This window comes from Pseudorca crassidens, chromosome 2 (genome assembly GCF_039906515.1).
Source record: "Pseudorca crassidens isolate mPseCra1 chromosome 2, mPseCra1.hap1, whole genome shotgun sequence".
Taxonomy (NCBI): domain Eukaryota; kingdom Metazoa; phylum Chordata; class Mammalia; order Artiodactyla; family Delphinidae; genus Pseudorca; species Pseudorca crassidens.
In genome coordinates, this window is record NC_090297.1 from 6,523,493 (window position 1) to 6,549,193 (window position 25,701).

The following is a 25,701-nucleotide window of genomic DNA, read 5'->3' on the forward strand; positions in this document are numbered from 1 at the left end:
CAACAGGCTTACATGGGATATTGTTCCCGACTGTAGGGTTTCAAATGATGTCTACTTTAAATTTGGAGTTCCTAGGAAGAAAAAAAAGAAAGGAAAAAGAAGAAAGTAAGAATGACCAAAATATAGTAATTTTGGCATGTAATTTAAAGGACTTTGTCAACTCTGTTCTCAACTTTCACTCAGTGTCTCAATCGTAAAGCACACAGACACACATATCAAAGAGAAAAATTAATCTCTCTACTGACCTCAGTGTTCATTCACATACCATTTTTTTTGAATTTCCATATGGCTGAGAGGAGGCCTCCAGCCAAACAATGCCCCAAGGAGAACAGTGGCACATGTGGGCCAGGAAGGCGAATGGCTGGGAGTAAAACAAAGTAACCTATGACAAGAGTTTCTTTTTCAGCAAACAGAAAGTGGTCAAGCAGGTCTCCATACAGCTTCAACCAGAGTACAAGATCTGAGTAAACAGGTGGAGGGGGCAGGGAAGCCATCACCTCAAACAAAAAATAAAAATATAAAAAATAACAATTTAAACTTAGAGCGATCTTCTTCAAAACTATCCCTGCGTTTTAGCTAACCTGGTAAAATAACAGTACTGTGATCCAAGAAACAAATTATACTTGTCACTTAAGCAGCCCCAAATTACTTTATAACCAAGTCCATCCAATTCACTTTATTTTAAAACTTAAATCTACTCCACAGTAAGCAATAAAGCTCCAGACCAAACAGCGGCTTCCGGATCATACAGTCCTCATCTTCAGCTTTCCTTTTAGAGAACACACACACACACCTTTAAAAAAAAAGAGTGTTTCCTCTGCTCTAAACATGTTTCTTACTTAGTTTATTTAATTGGGATTTCTAGAGTTTTGACAATTTAAAACAAACAAACAAAAACCCCAAAACTAGTAAGCCCAACAGAAATGCAATGGGACACAGTAAACACCTATTCCTGATTCCTGGAAAGCCACCATCATTCTTAATACCCGAGTTGTTCATCTCTCTGGGGTCATCGACCTCACTCCCGTACACCCACCTCCAAGAGCCCCTGCGCCCACAGTTATCCAACTTCCTGGCCCGAGACCCGCGTCCCCCTCGCAGCAAGAGGGGCCAGCCACTTGCCTGCGGCCGGTCGCAGCAGGAGCTGAGCCCAGGGGCCTCCTCTCCTCCTCCTCGTCCTCCGGTGCAGGGCCCCCTCGCAAACTCAGGCCCGTGGGCACCGGAGGGACGGGCTGGGGCTCGGGCCGTGAAATGCACTTGCTAAACAAAAGGAGGCCCGGGAGGCCGCAGGGCAGCAAGGCGCGGGCGCATGTCCCCGCGGCTCAGCGGCTCCGGGAGGTGGTGGCCGCGCCGGGCCCCGCCCGCAGCTAGGGGAAGCGGCCGCCGCGGCTCACTCTCCTTCAGCCCAGGCGTCCGGGCCAACACTGCCACATGCCAGTGACCCAGACGCTGGGAGAGAAAGAGCAGCCTCCCCGCTGCGGCGGCGGCGGCGGCCGACAAAACCCGGGCTGGAGCCTGGCCCGCTCCGCGCGTACCTCTGCCCGCGGGGACGCGCGCACACAAAGCCTGTGCCGCTGCAACTGTACCTCCTGCCCAGCTCGGCCAGCCTCCCCTCTTCCCCAGTCCTCCTCCCCTCCCGACAGCCGGAACTGGGAGGCTGTGTGATTGATGGCAGCTCTTAATAGCGTGGTCAGCTAGAAAATGCATCTGCAAGCAAGATATTAAAGAGGCAGCGCATCCCCGTGAGTGATCAGCAGTTCACACATCCTAGAGCTGCATCTGCTTCTGCCAGGAATGTTAATGCCAACCACCTCTGACGTCTAACAAATGCAGATGAAATAACCAACAATCACAGACACGATGAACGTTTGTTTCAAAGATGCACAGGAGAAAGAAGCATTGTTTGGTGTCAAACAACATTTCTGACCCCAATTTTCCTTACAGTTTAAGAATTCTCTGTAAGTCATTTGTTTAAAAAGTCTTCTCTCTGATCTTTTTTCCCCAAGAAAACAAAAGATCCATCTGCTAGACAAGGCATGGCTTAAATTGGGCTTGATTGAAATCCATCTAATAAGGAAGCAAAATAAATACACATTCCTTGCCATGTAGCCTTAAATAAACATAAAACCCACCAGCTACCTGATTCCAGACCTGTCATTAATTCCATTGTTATGTGCATGGAAACAGAATTACCAAAAGTAAATTTCAAATTAGTTTCTTCTCCACCCCCAAACTGGTAAATATCTATCAACTTGCTCAAAATTAAACTACATTTATACCATGTATTCCCTAGTAGTAACAGCCACAATCATTGTGTCCTATTAAATAAGACACTCTATAGCAAATTTTAAAAAATACGTTCCTATGGAATACAAATTCAAATTACTAAACTCAGTATCAACCCAAATTTGAAAGTTACAAGCTCAAAATTTAAATGATCACTTTTGGTACCTTTAATATTACACTTTTTAGCCTCCAGGCAAGTTTCATGGAACTCTCAAATAGCTTTATACACGTTACTGGACCTTCCAAGGTCCAATAACTTTGCTGAATTATTAGGTACCCTTACCAATAGGCAAACATTTAGATTAAGTGATTTGCCCAAAGTTTCTCAACAAGGGAGTGGGGGGCCAGGTATGGAGTAGAAGCACAGTGTACCCAGGGATCCTGCCTCTCTGGCACAGATAACCTAACTGACATGCACATTTGCTATTTAAACATCACTCTGCCGAGTTCTTTCAAAGAAAACTCAAGTTAGTCTACAGGAGATAGAAATCTCTTTCTAAAACTACTAACACAGCACTTGTACTGAGAGCAAGAGCTGATGAAGCATAATGCCTTTGCCACCCTGAAAGGTGGCTGTGACCAACACAAATCAGAGGCGGTCCCCACGCAAGTGCAGCTCTGCCATAAGCTCCCCGTACCACCATTCCTCAATAAAACCATCCTGAGGGGACCGAAGCCTTGAAAGTCTACTCAGGACCAAGTGGTTCTGAGATCACTCCATCCATGTCGGAGATGAAACTGACCCTAAAGCCTAGCTACAAAAGCCACTCCTATACTGGGGCACACTTCCATTTACCCACCAGCTCTTATCTAGATACATGGCAGGGCCAGAAGCAATGGGGGTGGGGGGGGGTGTTTGTCTGCAGCACTTTAAAAAGTGCTGGTTTATCACAAATTGGAAAGGGCTGGTGAGGACAACCAAACTGCTTCATTCTAAACTCATACTGTACCTAGTCTCCTGGGATTCCAAATGCTTTGACAGCACTTTATGACACTTATATTCTTTTGTCCTTATCTTGCACCCTCTGCTAATCCATCCACACCCAGCCCCCCACTTTCTAGTTACACCAGTCTTTCAATCTCTCCAAGGTATCAGGATTCCTACCAAAGGCCATGGCCGCTTCTTCCCACTAGAACATTATTCTCTCCCTGCCACCCCGAACCCCCAACCTCCCCAGCACACAGTTTAAAGCCTACTCCTTCAGACCTCAGGTAAAATATCACTTTGTCAGAGAAGCTTCCCCTGCGGCCCCATTCTAGGTCAAGTTCCTTTGTTATAATAAGTTCTCAGGGAACTGCGTTCCTTTCCTTGAGAGCATTTATCTCAGTTTGTAATTCATTGGTGTGACTTTCTGATTAATGTTCATAGCCCCCTCTAGAGAGCAAGTTCCATCAGAGAAAGTGCTGTATGTTTGCTCATCATCAAATACCCGGTTACCAAGCACACATATCTTTGAAATGAATAACTGAATTATTCATTAATAATACTACTCATACTGTTCTACTCATTTGTATATTCTCCACACAGTTGTTGGCACAAAAGAAGCCCCTCTCAAATAAGTAGTACCTATGCAAATAAATTAAAAGTCTAGGAAAATGAACATTTTTATCCCCACTTTATAGAGATGTAAATAACTGTGCCTGGGGTAACTTACAAAAACACTGAGACCTAAACCAGGGTCCTATCTGCAAGCTATACTTTTTTTTTTTTTTTTAAGAGCCAATGAAGTACAGATGCCATCATTAATACATTCAAGGTAAGTTCTTCCTAGTGATGTGGCATTTAAGAAGCAAACAGCAGCAGGTAAACTGGACAGACTACTAAATCCTGTATGCGCACAGAGAGCAATATAAACAGAATATGAAATTTTGAAAGCACATTATTATACACTAGTTTGTCTTCAACATTTCTCTGAATGCGAAAGTACTACCAAATTTCTCCTGTAAGTGGGGGAAGGGGTATAATCCTCACCTCTCTTTTACACTGAACTTTTTCTTTATTTTCAGTTATTTCCTCTCTAAAAGACTTCTACTTCCCTGACACGGAAGCCTTTGTAAGAATTCTTTGGACCTGAGGACTCATAGTCATTGGTGACAGACATTCCAAAACTGCCCTCCCTGACTCCTCAAAATGAAGAATTCATTTTAAACACCATTAATGCGAGCCTGTAAATTAAGGAATCTGTAGATAAGAAAGGGGAGTTCTTACAACAAGAACAATTTCTCAGATGTCCTGCACAAGAGCACAAGAAAAAGCGAAAGAGAAAGCGTGAGATGAATGAAAAGATATTAGATATTCCCCAGCTTCACTCCCAAATTATTCCTCACTGTTATTTTCAGCATTTCACGTGGCACTGCTTGGTTCCCACATGAGTTCACCCTGGCCTTGTCTATGTCATATGTCCTGCTTCCTTTTGTCTTAAGTTCCACTCCACGTAAATTCCAGCTCCAGGTTTTATAACACTCTTCATTTATCAAAACAACCCTGTCAAGTTGAGTACCATTAACAGATAATGAGGAGAGACAAAGCACTCCATATTCTACAGGCCTCAGCATGCAGCTAAGTGAGCTGACATCTGACTTTACCCTAACATTTATAATTAAATACAAAGTCTAGTTAAACTAACATTAAAGCTATGACAGGGAACAGTACACAGGGGAAATGTGAAGTATAAACTTAGCACTAGTTGAATAGGGCTCAGGTTATTCCAGAACCTTAACCTTGAACAACTACCCTGCGTTTCCTCTCTCTACCACCCGGCTTCTATCACAGCCATGAGACTCTTGGCCACATCTTCTAAAGATAGCAGCTTTGGACCACTCTCCAAGACCATCAAAGGGGAAGGAGACTGCAATTTTACATGAAAGTTTAAAAATAACATTCATATAACAATAACTAGTGAGGTCTGCCAAAACTATAACTATCAAGTTGAGACAACAACATTCCTTCCTATCGCATTATCTAGTAAAATCACTCAAATCAAGAAACTTAGCTCACCTGAGTGTCAATGTGTCAAAAGATTAGCAAAGTCAATCAAGCAATGACCAAACCAAGGGTTGTGTTAGTACTAGCTAGCAATGTTTGCACACTGTCCTAGGATAGGGAGGTTTTGTTTTGTATGACTATGCGGAATACGGATATATAATTTTAAGCTAACCATCTACTTCTTTCCCTTTTCCAGTTCACAAAGTGGCACCACACAACACTTCTATAGTTTTCAAAAGAAAAAAAGAAAAATATATAGTTCTTTCTGAAGCCCTTTTGGATTTTTTTAGTTATTATATGTTCCTACAGAAAATCCAAACAATCCCATTCAACACGCTGAAGTGTATCTCTCCGGACTGTCTTCTAGAACATATGTACACAAACTTACACAAATATTTAAGAACATATATATTCATTCGTCTAGGGGCTCATTCTACTAATTTTTATTTCATGATAATAAAATTTTACTATTCATGCTATATGGCAGCTTGCTTCCCTCACTTTACAGCAGACCATTAACATCCAATTCCTCTTTAGAGCTGAACAAAATTCTATTGTGTGGGAGTACCATAATTAACAAGTCCTCAACTGCTACAACCCACTTCTTTGTGCATCACTGTGCATACCTGTGAGCATCTCTATACTGGAATCTCTAGGTCAATGAATATGCACTTTTTGGTCAAAAAGATTGAGTCAAACTGCTCTCCAAAAAAAGTGGACCAATGTACATAGCACTCTTCCCAACAGTAGGCCCTGTTCCCATACTTGCATTCTGGCGGTCTGAGTTTTGCATCACACACTCCTCTCCTGGACCCCCTACTGCCCCGGCCACATCTTCTATTTCTTTCCATGACTGCTCTGAAACATACAGGTAGTCAACGTCTGGCCTCTTCTTATCACACTCTGGTATCTGTCATGAGTGAGAAGATTTAATTCTCAAGCTGCCTCTGTGTTACTACTGATCGATCGAAAGATTTTATTTTTCTAACCCTCAGCTAGCTTCTTAGCAACAGATTCATGTTTTCAAATGCCCTCTGAGTTCCGCCACAATGGTATTCCACAGACACTCTCAAATCATCCTAAACAAAATCAAAATATTCTCATTCTCCCCCACATGTCCTGGCTTCCCCAACCCAGTCTCAGGAACTCCTGTTACCCTGGTATAAGAATTAACAGCATGCCCTTCCTTTTTAAGAGAAATCATGACTTACACCCTAAAATGTATGTGAAATCAGAATTAGCACATTAAACATAATATAATTCTCAGCCTTTAGCACTACTGAATGACATATTGTTTAATAATGGCTAACAACCATCTAATCCATACTCTGCAAGTCTTAAGTGCAAATCAAGGTTTACTAATATGAATTTTTAAAATACCTTTCCTACCTAATTACCTATCCATTCATTTATCACATCACTTTCCATTCAGTCATAGTTTCTTTGTAGGTAAAGGTGCTGAAGAACAGAAATATGAAAACTTAAATCAACTAGGACGGTGATGATAATTATACCTACAGAAAAAGACTCACACAGGAAACCACTGACATATATGATGCAAAAATTAGGCAAATATTACGAATTACTGAGGATAAGTGAGTTTTTATGCCCTCTAATGCCAGAATCTTAATATTTACTCTTTTATATTTAAGAAAAAAATTGAGTTAATTTCAACCTAGATACTGTTGGAATCTACTTAATATACTCTTTCAAAATAACTAGAAATAAATCAGATTCTAAAAATCAAGGAGGCTAACCTTTAGTAAAACTATGAACAGCACATACTCCAAATTAAATACAGAGATACGACATTAAGATTACACATTAATTACAACTTTTGTTTTATACTTGCCAACACAGACCCAAGTATATTTGAGTGATAAACTGCTAATAAGTATTTAAGGTGTTATTTCATGAAGTACAAAATTACTAACATTATTAAAATATATTCCTGGAAAGAAAGGGGAAAATAAAACAACCCAGCTTGCAGCACACCAAATCCCGCTTTTCTAAGAACGGAGAGCAGAAGCGCTGGCTCCGGTGTGCACTCAGCACAAACTCTTTGACGCAGTAAGTCAGTCAAAGGTCAGACCTGGAGATTCTAGTTTTTGCAAGTGTGTGGCCCTCTCATGGATGTAGGATATGAAACAAGCCTTAGAGCAACCTGAGAGAAAACGGAACTCTAAGAGAGCATATGCTTTAAACATTTTTAAGGACGTTTTCATCTCTATTTTTTTTTAATTGTTTTTACTTTATTTTTTACTTTTGGCTGCATTGGGTCTTCCTTGCCATGCACGGGTTTTCTCTAGTTGCCGCAAGAGGGGGCTACTCTTCATTGCGGTGCGCGGGCTTCTCATTGCGGTGGCTTCTCTTGTCGCGGAGCACAGGCTCTAGAGGCGCGGGCTTAGCAGTTATGGCCCTCGAGCTTTAGAGCACAGGCTCAGTAGTTGTGGCGCACGGGCTTAGTTGCTCCGCGGCATGTGGGATCTTCCCGGACCAGGGCTCGAACCCGTGTCTCCTGCATTGGCAGGCGGATTCTTAACCACTGCGCCACCAGGGAAGCCCTTTTCACCTCTATTTTAAAAACTCACTAAAGATCTCAGATTGTACAGATGAAATTACAATGTTCCCTTAGAGTGATACTTTGAGACGGCAAAAATACAGTTAAGAGAAATCTCTCATTTGGAAAAGTGTTACCAATAAAAAAAGAGTTTTGTGAAAGAAACAGTTCAGAATCTCAGGACCCTGACAGGATGTTTAGAATGGGGCCTGACAATACGTGATAAAATCAGTGTGGAGATCCAGCCAAGTTTATTGGAAGTAATCTTAAGACATCTAAAAACCCTAATTGGAATCACTTTACCAAGAATTTAAAATATCAACCAGATAATGCTTACAAATCCAAAACATAACTTTGCCCTTTTTCTAAAAAAAATTCTGCCATATGTTTTCTCTTGTAATATGCCTCCAATAGACTAAGCTCTTTTAAAATAAAATCACCAACGTCTATTTTAGGAAAAATATAAATGTAAATGTTTCAAAACATTAAATAAGTACCATTTGCCAGATTCAACACTGCAGGTAGCATCAAAGATCCAGTAGTTTTCTGCTTAAAAACCAATCACTTCTCTCTAAAAAAATGTCAGAAGACTCTAGTTCAAAAAATCCACTCAAACGTGCAATACATCAACTAAAACAAAAATAAAAAGCCAGAGTCTCAAGAATGTTTGCCCTAAACAATACAGGATGATTTCTTTTCTTTTCTTTGGAGGAAGGAGACAAACTTGGAATATCCATTTGAGTTTAATTTTAACTGACTAGAAAAAGCAAATATTTGGGCTGCAGGAAACACAACTTAGTACAAAGGAAGACATGAGCTAACTTCTAACATTTACTTCATTTGATTAATTCTAACAATAAAACCTAAACAATGATCATCCCCTCTAATCTTCAGAGCAAGTTAACTCTACAGTGAAAAATATGAGCGCCCTATCAGCAGACTCTGGTATGTTTAAACGATTATAATGTAAAGCATGTTCATTCTCACCAGTGAAAGGAAACGACTGCCAAAGGCTTCCTTTACAAACTCTCCAGAATAGGGCAGATCCCTTTAATGTGAGATTTTCCTGACACTCCAATTGTAGCAGACCTTGAACAAACAGAGGCACATTAAAAGCTGACCTGGTTCTATTATCTTTTATTGAAGGCCTAGCAAAGATCAGACATGAGTCCAGTGCTATTTACATTTTTTTGGTGCATTAATCACTTTTATACTCGAGGGCTTTAGAAAAATTCAATAGATTTTATTTTTAATGGTAATAACCACAGGATGTAACCGTAGCAGTATTGGTCTTTTTCTCAGGAAGGCCAGAAAAGCTTTAAAAACAGGAAGTCTTGCTATAAGGTTGAGAAATGTTTGTTTTAACAGTCTAAGGCTTTATGGTTGCAGTTTGCAGTCAGGTGTTATGGAGGACTAGAGTTTATTCTTTCCAGCCAAGGATTAACATCCCTGGGGAAAAAGCCAAAAAGGTGCCCAAACAACTAGAAAAGCATATTATCCTAAAATAAGACTTGTTATAGAATCTGAACTACAAATCTTCCTAGCTATCCCTTTCAACATTACCTGGGAGCTAATTTAGTAAGTGTAGCAGGAGGAACAATTTATCTTTTGTGGTAATTTATAAAGGCTAGAGGAAAACCATAGTAACCAATGCTAAGACAGCCACCAAGCAACAATTAGCAGTTGGGTTAAGAATTGATACTTGCCATTTTATAGGTGTTTTCTATTGATTACCTCATTTTTTTTAACATACTAAATTAATTACTGTAATCAAATATAAGAATGACAATCTTTCTTAAATGCAAATTCTTGCTAAAAAACCAAATCAGTGCAGATTAACTAAAAAAACTTTTTATTCCCCAACAAAATGGTTGGTGTCTGTTTTTAAAGACATTGGTTTGCTTTTTTTCAATTCTACTAGATTGCAAAAGAAATTCCTAACATATCCAACATCAAAGATACTTTATTTCAAAAAAATCCAATTTCATGATTCTATTCTTTATTTAGCCTTTGTGTATATAGACAGTAAAAAAGAATGGCTTTATCAACACGATAAGCTGCACATATTAAAGTGAAAAAAAAAACGGCTTTATCATTTGTGGACTCTCATAATGGAATTAATTTTTTTTTATTGGATTACAGTTGATTCAAACTGTTGCCAGTTTCTGCTGTACAGTAAGGTAAGTCAGTTACACATATACATATATCCAGTATTTTTTAAATTATTTTCCCATATAGGTCATTACAGAGTATTGAGAAGAGTTCCCTGTGAAATACAGTAAGTCCTTATCAGTTACCTGTTTTATATATAGTAGTGTGTATGCGTCAATCCCAACCTTCCAATTTATCTCTCTCCCCCCACCCTGGAATTAAATGTTATATTATGAAAACTTTTAAGGCAAAAATCTAAATATTATTATATGTATCTTGTCAATTTAAAATCCATTTGGCTTCTACAAGGCACTGCTTGGAAAATCATATCAAGATAAATCATATCGAGATAAATCATATCGAGATAAAGTGCTTTAAAATATGAACATAAAGGGCTATTAACACAAAAGTCTGTCATTTACCCTGAGGTGTGTCAAGAAGGGAAATAAACCAAAGTGATTTTCTACTTGACAGTTATAGCTGCCTTAACATTTTTCATGTTTACTTCCACAATATTCCCACAGGGGACTGAACTACCTTCATTTAACATATGGGACTAAAATGACATTCCTTCAACCAACTAGGTGTCCTCCTTATCTTTCAAAAGACATTGCTTTAATAACAACTATCCCTAAAAGAGTCCTGCTGGTTTTCAGTTTAATGTACACTGTATAATGATTAAGCTTTTTTCCTGAAAATTAGAAGACAATAAAGCAATGCCTTCAAAGTTTTGAGGAAAAATAGTATCCAACCTAAAATTCTACATCCATCCAAACTATGAATCAAGTATGAGTATAAAATAAAGACATTTTCAGACATACACAGCCTCAAAACATTTACTTCCCATGCACTGTTTCTTAGGAAGTTATCCCACAAATGAAAAGGAACCAAAGAAAACCCTGCAAAAACTGACCTCTAAGATGATGTCCAGAGCGACACAAAAGGGAAGACCCCTTCTACCAGCTAGGTGGCCGGTCTAGACATTAAATCAAGAGGAGGGGCTCCAGAAGGGATACCACCAAGAGTGATTTATAGATTTCCTAATATTTTCCACTATATTGAGAGGAGTTTTATACAGTTCTGTTGGAAACTATGAGGCTGATTTCAAGATAAGAATATACAAAACTAAGCAAAGGAACAAACAAAGGGGCGGGAGGGGCGGGGAGCTGGGTTAGAAATGAATTATTAACTCTAGGAAAGAAAATGAAGAAGTTGTACAAGAAGGGAAATTAAATCATAATACAATATGTGCTTCAGCTATAACAATATATACGTTGTCACAGTAACAGAAATATTCTATATTGATTTAATCACAAACTGTGATATAACTACATTAGGAAGATGGAGGAGGAGAAAGTAGGTGATATAAAAAGGATAAATCCTCATCTCTCATTGGGCAAAGTCGGCAAATAATGTCTACAATATAAAATAAAAACATAAGCATGCTCTTTATCAACATTGAGGTAACAAAAGAAATGGTTCAAAAAGTTAAAATGGGTTCTCCGGGGAGTGAGACCCAAGGATGGAAGAGGAAACTATTAAAAAATAAATAAATAAACCTTGTAACACATTTGATTCATTAAGTCCACGTACATATATTACCTAAATTTAAAGTAAATATTAACAAAGATGTTGGTGAAAAGACCTTAGCTTCTTGTTTAAGAAATTTGCTGACACATACCATTAGCATTTTACAGTGTGCTCTGGTCACCTGGTGAACAGAGGAAGGGAGGGAAAGAAATCTAGCCAAAGAAGCTAGAAGCTAGATTTTAAGACACAGGGACCAGAACTGAAATTTATTTTTCTTCATACAGAAAGCTGTACTACATTTTGCCACCTGCTGGCAAGATTCTTGAAATTTAGCCACTCCATTTAAAAAACAACTCACAGTTTTCTCTTTTTTTTTTTCAAAAAAAAGAAAAAACACAAACAATCCCAAGAAATGGAAAAAGAAATGATATAGCAACCAAATTCAATCCCTATAATTTTAGTATACATAAATGAGAAACATATCACTAACTATATAGTATCAGCTTTTAAAAGATAAATGCTATAAAAGCAAAAGTACAAATACATTATCTAGCCTCAAAAAATTTAACATAATTTTCTAAACAATGTCTTAGCATTTTACCCATTTGTTTATTCAAAGATATGCTCCAAAATCCGTTAAAAGTTTTTTAAAAAGAGAATAAGATTGATAAAATAAAGGAAAACAGAGGATGTTTTCAAACACTAGTTAGAGGTAAAATTGCAAGCTTATCAGTTATCTCCCAAACGCCATGCTTTATCTTTTATTGAGAATAGTGCTAAATTTTAATACCACTGTTTTGTCAATAAAAAGTGTTCACATACACTTCACAAGTTCATTAATAAACCTCTAAGAAGACCTAAATTAAAGCATGGCAAACAGTTTCTCATGAAACAAAATTTGCTTCTGGTTTGTTGGAACTAAATGTGCCAAGAGGCAAATTAAGATGTGGGAACACTCTTTAAAGGTTATGCTTTGGAAGTATTCAATGACTCAAACAGAGGTATCATTAGGCAGCAGCAAAACAAATACTAGGATACCTATTTCATTTGCAATCTGTTAAGTTTCAGACGAATAATTTTACAATGACCACCAAGAGCTATTAGGATAAACTTTAAAAGGAGACTGACATACACTCCCTAGATTTCCATTAGAGAACTGGAGGGAAACCAGAATGGATTCCACTTTCAGCATTAAAAGCAAGGGAGGCCAGTAATTCACAGAGAACCTGTCATTATGCTGACTACACTGTGTGTGTTTAACGTCCCTGGGAATGCTGACATGTGCACTGCAAGTGTGTGATTGAAGAGTCAATTAAGTAGTGGGAAAGGGCTTGCAGCAAAATCTTAAACTAAAAATAAACCATTTACAGGAGAGCAGTACAAAAATAAAGCTGGTTAAACTATAATCAAATCTGTATTTCCAGTTTCAATACAGTTGTTAAGAGTAGTTAACACACAAGACCATAAGCACATCCAATTTCAAGTATGAAACATCTGTTTTACTAATACTATCCTTGCTATATCCTCCATTTCTTTGCTCGGAGAAAGAGAACGTGAGAATAAGAACAAGAGCAGGTATGACACATGAAAGAAAAAGAAGTGAGTTTACTTTAGGGAATACTGGGCCTTTCACATAAATTCCTAAAATAATAAATTCTAAAGCTATTAGATTTCTACAACTTTACTGATTTTCTTAAGAAATAAGGTCAGATGAGAATGCAGTTTCTCCCTCTGCTGCTTTTTAGTCCCCACCAGCTGAGGCAGTGGGCCTGTTTCCACACTGAAGAGTGGCAAAATTCCAAAAATCAAGCAAACAAGACAGGCAAAAGCAGAAATGTATTATAGTTCATGAGAAAAAAGCAATGGTGGAAGCTAATGATCTCTGACCTCCAGCAAGGCACTAAGTCAGTTGAAATTTTTTCAGTTCTGGGACTAAAACCGTTTCATTTCACCAACGGTGAGGTGTAATTCTGTGTATTTTTCCAGATGATTTTAGTGGTAAGTGATGCTCTCATCTGCTCCTCTGAAAGCAGACGACAATGTTTCATCAGCTCTTGACGGAGCTTCCCAGTCTTTGGGAAATTTAGTCTAATGGTGAAAGGCGCCAGCTCTGGAGCCAGATGACCAGCAGCATCCCTGCTCTACAATTTACTCACAGGGTATTCTTGGGCAAGTATCCATATGCTCATTTATAAAATGTGATTAATAACAGTACCTACTGCATAAGGTTATCACGACAAGGAATGAAATGATTCAAGCAAGTAAAGCCCTGAGCAGAGTGCTGGGCCCACAAGAAATGGTCTAATGAACACTAGGTACTATTAGCATTGTGATCATGGACTCACCTTAAGAAACCGATTAAAACAATCAGCCTGGGCCTAAATCGCCCCATCAGTGAGGTCAGCAATTCACTATTTGTTTACAAAGAACATTACTCCGTAAAAGCCAGGAGTGGGAGGTAAGAAAATCAGCATTTCTTTTCATTCTTGTTACCGCCACTGCTACGTTATTTATTTGAGCAGAGGAGGAGTGTCTGGACAGATGCTCAGCTGGGTCCTGCAAGCAAAGCATCTATGACAACAAGCAGGGCCTATCTCAGGGCAAGCCCATTCCCTGCCTCCTCCCTCCCTTCACCACTCGTCCCCACAGACCAAGGGCAGTGGCAGTACAATGTCAAAATGCTACTGCCTAAGCATCTGGCCATAGGTTTTGATGAAATTAAGTGATCTGACTCTTTTTGTTCCCAATTTATGTCCTTAAGGTATTATTAAATATCCAAAGAAGCCCAAGGTGTATTACAGACAAAGGCGGGGAAGGGGGGGAGGATAGATACAGTTCCAATAGGCACTCTTCTACATATTTACCAAAGTAGAACTAATGAAATTATTAAAATAACAGCAATTTACATAACATAAACACAGAGGAACAAATGATGGAGATGTGCCATTTGCTTTAAGCTAGAGAAAAGACATGTGTCTAACAAAGAAAGGGTTTCTATAGAGTCACAAGCACTGTACTCAAATAATTTTGTATTTCCTCTGGACTAGTAAAAGCAGGCCTATCTACAATTAATGGATTAAAAACTCAAAATTTTTTTAAACACTTAAAATAATTTATTTAAATGCTTACCCTAAAAAAATATAATAATAAAAATAAATAAGACAAAAATAAATGTTTACCCTTTTGGGGGGGGGCACATTTAACTAGCCATAGACTAAGTTTTGTTTTTTAAAAAAAAATGAGATGGGACTTCCCTGGTGGCGCAGTGGTTAAGAATCCGCCTGCCAATGCGGGGACGCGGGTTCGAGCCCTGGCCCGGGAAGATCCCACATGCTGCAGAGCAGCTAAGCCCATGTGCCACAACTGCTGAGCAACCCCCGCTCACCACAACTAGAGAAAGCCCGAACACAGCAACGAAGATCCAATGCAGCCAAAAATAAAATAAATTAAAATAAATAAATTTATTTTAAAAAACATTTAAAAAAATGAGATCAATGTATTTCCAGTAAGCAATTTCCACCCCTATATATTCTCATAAAGAGATGTTGCTCTTTTTCTATTTACAGTGCTAGGTACACAGTGAGTTTTTAACAAATAAATACTTACGGGCTGATCAGTTGCTTGAAGGTAACCCAGACTACGATTTGCCCAAGGCATGGGAAGTACAGAGTGAGGTAGGGGGAAAGGAACTAAGGGCTGGCGAATGTGTGTGGAAATGCACTTTCCTTTGTGGTTAATAGACTGCCCAAGAAAAAAAATATGCATTTGAAAATTTTCTATCAGATCTTCCTCCAAGAACAGCCTATTATTAATCTCATTCTTTAAAAACAAATAAAAACAAATACCGTGTGCTAACACATATATATGGAATTAAAAAACAAAAAAGGTTCTGAAGAACCCAAGGGCAGGACAGGAATAAAGATGCAGACAGAGAATGCACTTGAGGACACTGGGAGGGGAAGGGTAAGCTGGGACGAAGTGAGAGGGTGGCATGGACATATATACACTACCAAATGTAAAACAGATAGCTAGTGGGAAGCAGCCATATAGCACAGGGAGATCAGCTCGGTGCTTTGTGACCACCTAGAGGGGTGGGATAGGGAGGGTGGGAGGGAGACGCAAGCGGGAGGGGATATGGGGATATATGTATACATATAGCTGATTCACTTTGTTATACAGCAGAAACTAACACACCATTGTAAAGCAATTATACTCCAAAAGAGAAGTTAAGAAAAAAACAAATAAAAAATAAAACAGTAATCTTGATCTTATAAATGTTCCTCCTCATTTCAAAGCCCATCCTACATACATGTTTGATAAACAAGTTCCAGGTTTATGACAGTTCCTACATGTTAAGGCTTTTACATTTAGACTCATCCCTTTCAGAGGCATTGATTTTGAAGTGCCTCCACCCCCAGAGAGTTAATCACCACTTAATGCCACCTCTCTACCCACCACATAATTCTACTGCTACAGTTCTCACAGGTTTAGAATTATTTTCTTATATACTGGTCTCCACTGCTACCTGGAGCTACTTCAAGGCACACAGCATGTTTTATTCACTTCTGTATTTCCAATTTTCCTAAATAATTTATTCATTCATTAAAAGAAAACTACTGAGCCTACTATGTGTCAGATGCTTTAGTCATTCAAAAATGTATTGAACTGGTGCTGCTCTAATAAGCATCTGGAACACATCTGTGAACAAAGCAGTAAGAGAGTACTGGCCTCATAGATCTCACATTCTGCAGGGGGAAACACAAGAACCAACAGATATAATACAGTATATCCAAAGTGCTAAGGAAAAAGAAAGAGCAGAGCAAGACAAGGAGGATCGACAGCGTACAAGGGGTAGGGCACCAGCCCTACTTGGGGGGGCGGGGGGGACACGACTAGTAACGAGGTCAGAGAGGACCTCATAGGCCATTATAGGAGTGGGGGGGTTTGTTTGTTTGTTTTGGCCGCACTGCAGGGCCTGTGGGATCTCCCGACCAGGGTTGACCAGGTTTGACCATGGATCACACCCGTGCCCCCTGCAGTACAAGCGTGGAGTCCTAACCACTGGACCGCCGGGGAAGTCCCTGTGTTATTCGCACATCCCAAAATATGTACCTAGGCACCACTAAAATTTTCAAACAAGACTTGCGTTTCTCCTCACCCCAGTGGACCATCCCGCATTCTTGCTCCTTGGAGAAGCAGTCCCCCCACTCTGAAGACCACTACCCTAAGCTATCGCAGCTCAGACAGTTAACAGTATATTCTCATAACTGGGAGCAGTGCTTTCCTAAGCCCCTCAACACAGTCTGCAACTTCCCTGCAGGCCTTACAGAAAGTCCCAGGTTGTCGGAGGGTTGAACTGGAACGGTTTTGCAGTTTTTTGTTTTCGTTTCCCTATCCAAGAGTTGCTTAACTCTTCTCCCTGGGTAGGAAAGAGGCACCGGACCTGGGCCAGTGAGATTTGGCCACTTGCTCCGACACCTGCTTTCCTTCTGCTGGAAGAGTTGCTGGCCTCTATTAGAAACTTTAATCACATTCTGGCAAATATGCTGTCCTTTCTGACTGTTATTTAAACATGTGAAATGGGTCTCTCAGTGCTAGTTAATATCAAAACTCAAAACTAAACCATCTTATTAATGCAAAATCCTCCTCTCTGTCTCAATAGCCATGACATGGAGCTGGAGAGTCACCTACTACTAAATGATCATAAACAGCTCTGTATCGCACATTGAAGAGTTTACTTTTATAAATACATTCTTATAAACGCATTTTTAAAGTTTGTTTTGTTTCTATTGTATTTATTTTTATAGTCACCTTCTCCTTATGGCAAGCAATGTAGGCTTTTTAATTTTAGTAGTGACATAAATCTTCATTTTAAAGCAAATGCATTTTCAAAACTAAACTCAAAATGCATTAAAGACCTAAATGTACGACCAGACACTATAAAACTCTTGGAGGAAAACATAGGAAGAACACTCTTTGACATAAATCACAGCAAGATCTTTTTTGATCCACCTCCTAGAATAATGGAAATAAAAACAAAAATAAATGGGACCTAATGAAACTTAAACGCTTTCGCACAGCAAAGGAAACTATAAACAAGACGAAAAAACAACCCTCAGAATGGGAGAAAATATTTGCAAACGAATCAATGGACAAAGGATTAATCGCCAAAATATATAAACAGCTCATGCAGCTCAATATTAAAAAAACAACCAAATCCAAATATGGGCAGAAGACCTAAACAGACATTTCTCCAAAGAAGACATACAGATGGCCAAGAGGCACATGAAAAGCTGCTCAACATCACTAATTATTAGAAAAATGCAAATCAAAACTACAATGAGGTATCACCTCACACCAGTTAGAATGGGCATCATCAGAAAATCTACAAACAATAAATGCTGGAGAGGGTGTGGAGAAAAGGGAACCCTCTTGCACTGTTGGTGGGAATGTAAATTGATACAGCCACTATAGAGAACAGTATGGAGGTTCCTTAAAAAACTAAAATTAGAATTACCATATGACCCAGCAATCCCACTACTGGGCATATACCCAGAGAAAATGATAATTCAAAAAGACACATGCACCCCAATGTTCACTGCAGCACTATTTACAATAGTCAGGTTATGGAAGCAACCTAAATGCCCATCGACAGACAAATGGATAAAGAAGCTGTGGTACATATACACAATGGAATATTATTCAGCCATAAAAAGGAAAGAAATTGGGTCACTTGTAGAGATTGTCATACAGAGTGAAGTAAGTCAGAAAGAGAAAAACAAATATCGTATATTAACGCATATATGTGGAATCTAGAAAAATGGTACAGATGAACCGGTTTGCAAGGCAGAAAGAGACACAGATGTAGAGAACAAACGTATGGACACCAAGGAGGGAAAGCGGCGGGGGCGGGGGGGGGGATGAATTGGGAGATTGGGACTGACATATACACACTAATATGTATAAAATAGATAACTAATAAGAACCTGCTGTATAAAATAAATAAAATAAAATTCGGAAAAATGAATAAAGTAAATGTGTTTTAAGTGCACAAGTTAGAACTTTTAAAATATTAAATGACAGAGCCAGTGGTGTGTAGAGAACTAACAGAAATCACAAAGAGGTACAGAGTGAACGACAGACACTGAGGGAAACGCTGCGGCACAAAGCACTGAAGTGTGGGCATCACGAGACCAAAGCTGTGCCCACCTCATTCTCCGTCTACGTTCCCAGCACGGTGCCTGGCACAGTACTCTGTAAATAGTTGCTGAATAAACGAAAGTGGTGAAGCCAGAATTTGAACCTGTATCTCACTGGCTCTCAAGTTCACTTCCTACCCTTTTCACTACCAATCAGTCTCAATCTTGGCTGCCAGGAGCTGTGGAGTGTTTTTAAAATTTAGAAAACTCCTCAGGTGATTCTAGTGTGCGCCAATGGCTGCCATACCACCGTCCCATACAGCACTGCCTTCTTAATCAAACAACTACAGTCCCGAGCGACCAGTGTTATCCTGGGGCAAGTACACTACCTAGAGCCAGGCAACTTAACCTATTCTGAAAGCCCTTGGAACAATTAACTGAGACTTGAAAGAATGAGAAGGAATTAGCCGAAGTGTACATTCTAGTCAGAGGGAATAGCAGGTGCAAAGACCCGGAGTTAAGAAAATACATGATAAACTTTAAAATTCACATTCTTTATGAAAAAGAATATATATGTGTATGTATAACTGAATCACTTTGCTGTACAGCAGAAACTAACATGACATAGTAAATATACTTTTTAAAAAATTCACATTCTTCCTTTCTCTCCCACCTAGGGTGACCAACTGTCCAAGGACTGTCCCAGGACTGAGAGGGTCTCAGGACATAGGACTTCCCATTTTATTTTTTTTATTTATTTATTCATTCATTCATTCATTCATTTATGGCTGGGTCTTCGTTGCTGTGCATGGGCTTTCTCTAGTTTTCTAGTTGCGGCAAGCAGGGGCTACTCTTTGTTGCCGTGCGCGGGCTTCTCACTGCGGTGACTTCTCTTGTTGCGGAGCACAGGCTCTAGGAGCATGGGCTCAGTAGTTGTGGCACATGGGCTCAGTAGTTGTGTCTCACGGGCTCTAGAGCGCAGGCTCAGTAGTTGTGGCACACGGCTTAGTTGCTCTGCAGCATGTGGGAATTTCCAGGACCAGGGCTCGAACCCGTGTCCCTTGCATTGGCAGGCGGATTCTTAACCACTGTGCCACCAGGGAAGCCCCAGATTTCCCATTTTAAAACCAGAAAAGCCCCAGGGACAAATTGGTCATCCCACCATTCTACTCTGACCAGGGAAAAAAGAACTGCTAATATGATCGTCAGATTCTAGGACCCTGATGACACCGCATTTACTAATGGGTGGGATGATCATTACATATTGAGAGGGGCTCATTCTCTTTGGCACATACTATTTTTATAAAGCAGGATTCCTAAGGCATGACATGCTAAGGTTGTTGCCATCTTGCATTCTACCCCATCCCCATTGGGTGCTGTGAAAGCCATCAAAAGGCTTTAAGCAAGGGAGTGAAAATTAGATTTGATACTATCAGATATGGTAAGATTTCAGGATCAACAGGACTAGATGATGATTAAATGGGGGGGGTTAGGCGGGGATCAGAGAAAGAAGTAAAAACATGACTACGTTTCATATGTGGCATAAAACACAGGCTGTTTCCAATTTATAACCTCAGTATGATCCATGAGTTCACCTGTGGGTTCATAAATTAAATTTCACATTTCCGAAGAAACAATTTTATAAATTACAGTTATATTTCTAGGCTAGCTCACTAAACTACTAAATCCCTTAAGAAGTTGACATATATTTTTCCAATAAAAAGTTTTAGAAAACAATGCTTCTGAATACCTATAAAAGTCTTGAGGTGAATTAAGAATCATTTTCTATTTATTTTGAATGTTGGCATTTGAGGCAAAAACATATTTAATTGCCAAAGGAGGAGATACCTGCAGAGAGTTTAAATGAGTCTTCTGGGTATTTTCAAGGGTTGTGAAGAAGTTCTTTCTGACATTGGCTTTTACTTACTTACTTATTTATTTAAGGCTGGGTTGGGTCTTCGTTGCTGTGCGCGGGTTTTCTCTAGTTGTGGCGAGCGGGGTTACTCTTCGTTCCGGTATATGGGCTTCTCATCGCGGTGGCTTCTCTTGCTGCGGAGCACGGGCTCTAGGCACGTGGGCTCAGTAGTCGTGGCTCACGGGCTTAGTTGCTCCGCGGCATGTGGGATCTTCCCGGACCAGGGCTGGAACCCGCGTCACCTGCACTGGCAGGCGGATTCTTAACCACTGCGCCACGAGGGAAGCCCTGCCTTTTACTTTTTAAATGTACAGCTTTTCTCTTTTTTAGCACAGATATTACTAGTTCCACTTTCTATACTTAACCTGCCATAATCAGGGTCAGTTTTTGGAAAGAAATATTTTCCTGGGATAACCAAGGAAAAATTAAAAGAGACAGCAGAAAGGATGGACATTAAATACCACCTGAGGTGGAATAAAATGGGTAAGAAAAGACTGAGGAAAAGGGAGTTGGTAAGACAATGTGTGCCAAGCCCAGTACAGGTCAAAGAAAAGGAGCAGGGGAAGAGAGCTCTCCCTGGGACACAGCTAGAGGACAGAAATGACAGAAGGACCATGCTGACAGACATCACTACTCAACTGTGTGCAGCTAAGAGGGAAAGAAGAAGGGGCCAACAAATTCTAAGCCCCTTACTTAAGTCTCAACAATCTTTATTTTCTGAGGTCCACCCCATCCTCAGGACAATTTCCCACTTATCTAAGGGAGAGCCAAGTTGATAGGCGTCGTTCAACTACTGCTGTCAAATGCTCTCTAATGGCCTCAGATAATTCCGTATTCAGCACATTCAGTTGTCTCACCTTCTTATCCTTCTGTGGTATTTTAGTCAGGTTTCTGCCTGACTAAAATCCACCCACATGTTATGATCTTAAGGCTACCATAATATTTGGTGCAAATGCCTACAGAAAAAGAGAAGAATTCTAGAGTGAGAAAGGGACTCGAATTATACACAGCAGATCCAGCCCTCTGGACATTCATATCAAAATAAGTCCGTTTCAAAGCGCTTTTGTGTATTTTAACTTAATTGACTAAATGAACTGTATGATAATAGACAATCTCACAGTTCAAATACAAATCAAAAAAATTCTACTTTCTCATCCACTCTTCTTGGAAGTGACTGAAAGGAAACGGATTCCACAATTCAGTATGGAAATCATCAACTCTCTCAAAAGGGGTATTTCATACTTCCCATCTTCAGGGACTCGGTACTGCCAAAAATGCAAATGGCAAGCACCTGCATACATTTGCCCATTATTTGGTACACTGTAGCCTTTCTTACAATTGAGCTATTTATAAATGTAGGGAGTACTCTACTAAATAAGAAAGTTTAGCAAACGGAAAACACTAAAATTTACTTTTTTCCCTCCTTCTTAAAAAGGTGGGCCACAGAACTTAACCACCTGGGTTGTCCCTCAACCACTGCGTACTTCTTAAACACCCCCTTAGATACGGCAGAATGAAATAAAACCTTGGGGCAAGGGATAGTCTGAGCCAGTCTTTCACTAAGAAGCCACTGTGCTCAGCATAGCCCCAAGGCAAGTAGCGTCCCCCGCCCCACCTTCTCTGTGCCTTCTAGGTAATGACTAGACTGCCATCACGCAAGACACAAAGACCTAGGCTCTGGCCCATCAATCGGTGGGTCCAGGAGACTAGCAGCTACTACTGGTCTAGTACTGGGAACTCCTGATTACAGGTCACAGCCGTAGTCCCTGGTCTGGGAATTTGGCTAGCTTTGGGTACAAAGGCACTGATGTATCAAATTTGAATGGATTTAGCCAACTTCATCCAAATGAACTACTTCTAGAGTCATCCTATCCTGCCTGGGAAACTCCATTAACATCCAGATCATGACAAGATGTTAGCATGAGCTTGCCTCGCTAAATGACACAGATGCAGCAGTCAGAGAACTGGCTAATTGGGAAACTTTTCCCTCAGGAAATCTCCAAAGCCCATCCTTAATTCAGCCAAGAGCGCCACACAATGGCAGAGATGAAGGTATTTCTGTTAAAGGAGGCCTTGCCAAAAAAGGCAACTGATAAAATTCTCCATTAAAACAATACTTCCTTAACATGATTTAAAAACTACATTTCAAGCCAATATTCAACATCATTATGAATGTGAAATATTAGAGGAATTCTGAATAAAGCAAGGATGTATACTATTACCATCTTTATTTAACATTATTTTTGGAAGTTCCAGTTAACTGAAGTTAAGACGAGAAAAAGAAATAAAGAGGTTAAAAAAAAAAAACAAGATACAATTATTATTTGTAGACAATATGACTGCCTATCTGGGAACAATCTAAGATAATAAACTAGAAAAGTATCAGAACTAATAAGAGTTTAGTAATGTTATTATGCAATAAATAAAAATCAGCACATCTATTAGAAATTGGGGAGAGGGGTTCACAATACAAACAGTATTCTTAGGAATAAATTTAACAGGAAACACTTAGGATGTTAAAAACGAAACTATTGTATTTGCCTTATAAAAATTTTATGTGTGTGTATACACACATACACAATTCGTTGAGGGCTTGAATAAATAGAGAAATACAATGTTTCTACAAGAAAAAGTCTTCTGCCTTACTCCTCAAATTAATTAAAACTACTTCCATCAAAATCTCAATACATTTTTATTTCATTGGTTCATTTTTGGAAGTTGAGGGGGCTGGCGTAGAAAACCGAAAAAATGGTTTTAAGTTCTTGGTTCAGCCTTTGGCTTCAAGCATTAGTTATGCCCAGTAAGAGAGGCCCTTGGTCCATGGAACTTTTTGACAGCACTTTCCCTGCATGCCCATCTTTCCTGCCATCATCTTGGCTTTCCATGAGAACTCCAGTCCACTGATCTGTTCCTTCTGTCCCAAATGACCACTTCTGACACAGAACTGAACATTCCATTCTTATTCCACTGCTCTTTCTAGCAATCTCATCCTTCAGCTTCCTTTGTTCCTGCCTCATATCTACCCAGAAAATCTGCAACCCTGCATTTGGGTTAGGAGGCACCCTGGTGCAGTAAGTAAGTATTCAGGCTCAGGAGGAGTCAGCCCACCTCGATTTAAATTCTGGCTCTACTGCCTTCTCACTGTGTAATCTGGGGCAAGCAACTTAATTTTTCCAAGTCTCGGTTTCCACATCTATAAGAACAATAATACCTGACTTAGAGATATAATGAGGGTTAAATAAGCTAATGCATATAAAATCTTGGCGCAAGGATTAAAAATATTAGCTCCTATATATGGGCTGCTGAGCACTGTGACAAAACCACCTAAACCCGCAGACTGGAAATGCTACTGACGTACTTCCTCCCGTTTTAGCCCCATCCTGTTGCATGTCTCTGGTCAGCTCCTTTTTCTGTTCCACAACTGCCCCTCTTTTGCCTGCCACTTTTAAATCTGAGTGTTCCTCAGAGGACCTCTCTACAGGCTTTGTCTTCACAGACTTACTATACACTGTGCAATGTGCCCCCCAATGTTCTCAACACCTGCTTACATAAATGATGATTACCAAATGTCTAGATCCAACCTCCCTCCTGAGCTTCAGATACAGAATCATCTAACTGCCGACCTTCGGCCCCTCCCTGAATGTCCTACGTGCACCTCTAACTCAACCTGTTCTTCATACCTTCTCTTCCTCAGGTGTTTTCAGTGTCAGTTAATGGCACCATCATCCACTCAAGTAAAACAATCTCTTACTTCTCCTGCCTCATCACAGCCTATCAGGATTACTAACCAGGATTATCGGTTCTGCACTTCAAACGCCTCATCCCCTTCTCCTCAGCACCACCACCACTGCCTCAGTTCAGAATCTCACCATCTCCCTAGCTGGCTGTACTAGTTGCCTAGGGCTCCACTAACAAAGTACCACAAGCTGAGGAGCTGAAACAATAGAAAGTTACGGTCTCATAGTCCTGAAGACTCTAAGTCAGACACCAAGGTGTCCACAGGGTTGGTTCTTTCTGAGAACTGTGAAGGAAGGATCTGTCCCGGTCCCCTAGTTTGTGGATGGCCTGTGTCTCTTCACATCATTTTTCTTGTGTGTGTCTATCTCTAAATTTCCCCTTTTAATAAGGGCACCAGGCATGTTACATTAGGGCTCACCCTAATGACCTCTTCTCAACTAATTACACTGCAATGACCCTATTTCCAAATAAGATCACAGTCTGAGGAACGGGGTTAGGACTCCAACATACGAATTTGGAAAGGACACAACTCAACCCGTAACATTGGTCTTCCTGCCTCTACCTTTGCTCACCTGGCTCTCCACTTCCCCTCAACTATGAAAGCAATCTTTCCAAAATTCAATTCTGATAATGTCCTTTTCCTGCTTAAAACTCACATTTTTCATCCAAAAAGCTGTTTTCATCCAAACTGTGAATGATGATGATGATGACGATAATATAAATATTTACTGAGTACTAACTATGTGCCCAGTATTGTTCTAAGTACTTTACATACATGACAGTATTCCTAAAGGATAGGTACTATTATTCTCTCCATTTTATAAATGAACAAACATAGCAAGAAAGGTATTAAATGACATCTGTTCAATAAAGCCATGCGGTTAGTACGTTTCAGAACCAGGATTTAAACTCAGGCTCTGCACCACAAAATGAAAAGCTCTCCGACAGGGAAATTCAATTTATTAGTCAACATAGGTTTCCCCTTTTGACCTTTAGCTACCTCTCACAAACTACCCACAGTACAATCCAATTAGAACTTTCATTAGAGGAAAAAGGATGCTTAGAAGGAAATGCTGATCCACACTTACACAGCTATCAAATCCTGAACACCCCACGAACATCAAATCAGCCAACTATTACCAAACTAAAGGAAGCGGAGAAAATCTACATACTCATCCAGAATATACCCTCAGGTTAGAAATAAGGATGAATAAACAAAGTAACTCATCCAGCATATAAGGATGAATAAACAAAGTGTCTTTCAGTGTCTGAAAGGGCTTTTACTAAAAAGAGATTAGTAATTAGATTGAATGGCTATGGTCCAATATAAAAAATACAAACATAGGGTTTTTTCCTCTAAATAGAACATAGGGGCAACCGCAGAAATTATTCAAGA

General features: G+C 39.8%; 1 protein-coding gene across 4 annotated transcripts in view; it reads right to left on the minus strand.

Annotated features, from left to right (window-relative positions):
• The window catches only part of RERE (arginine-glutamic acid dipeptide repeats), a 426,633-nt gene that overhangs the window by 301,227 nt on the left and 99,705 nt on the right, over positions 1-25,701 (minus strand). The window contains exon 1 of one of the 4 annotated variants that reach the window (XM_067719179.1): positions 1,123-1,392. The exons of the other annotated variants lie outside the window; for them this stretch is intronic. The gene's annotated coding sequence lies outside the window, so the exon portion shown is untranslated. Of the gene's footprint in view, positions 1-1,122; positions 1,393-25,701 lie in introns of those variants that run through there. 4 annotated transcript variants of the gene reach the window in all.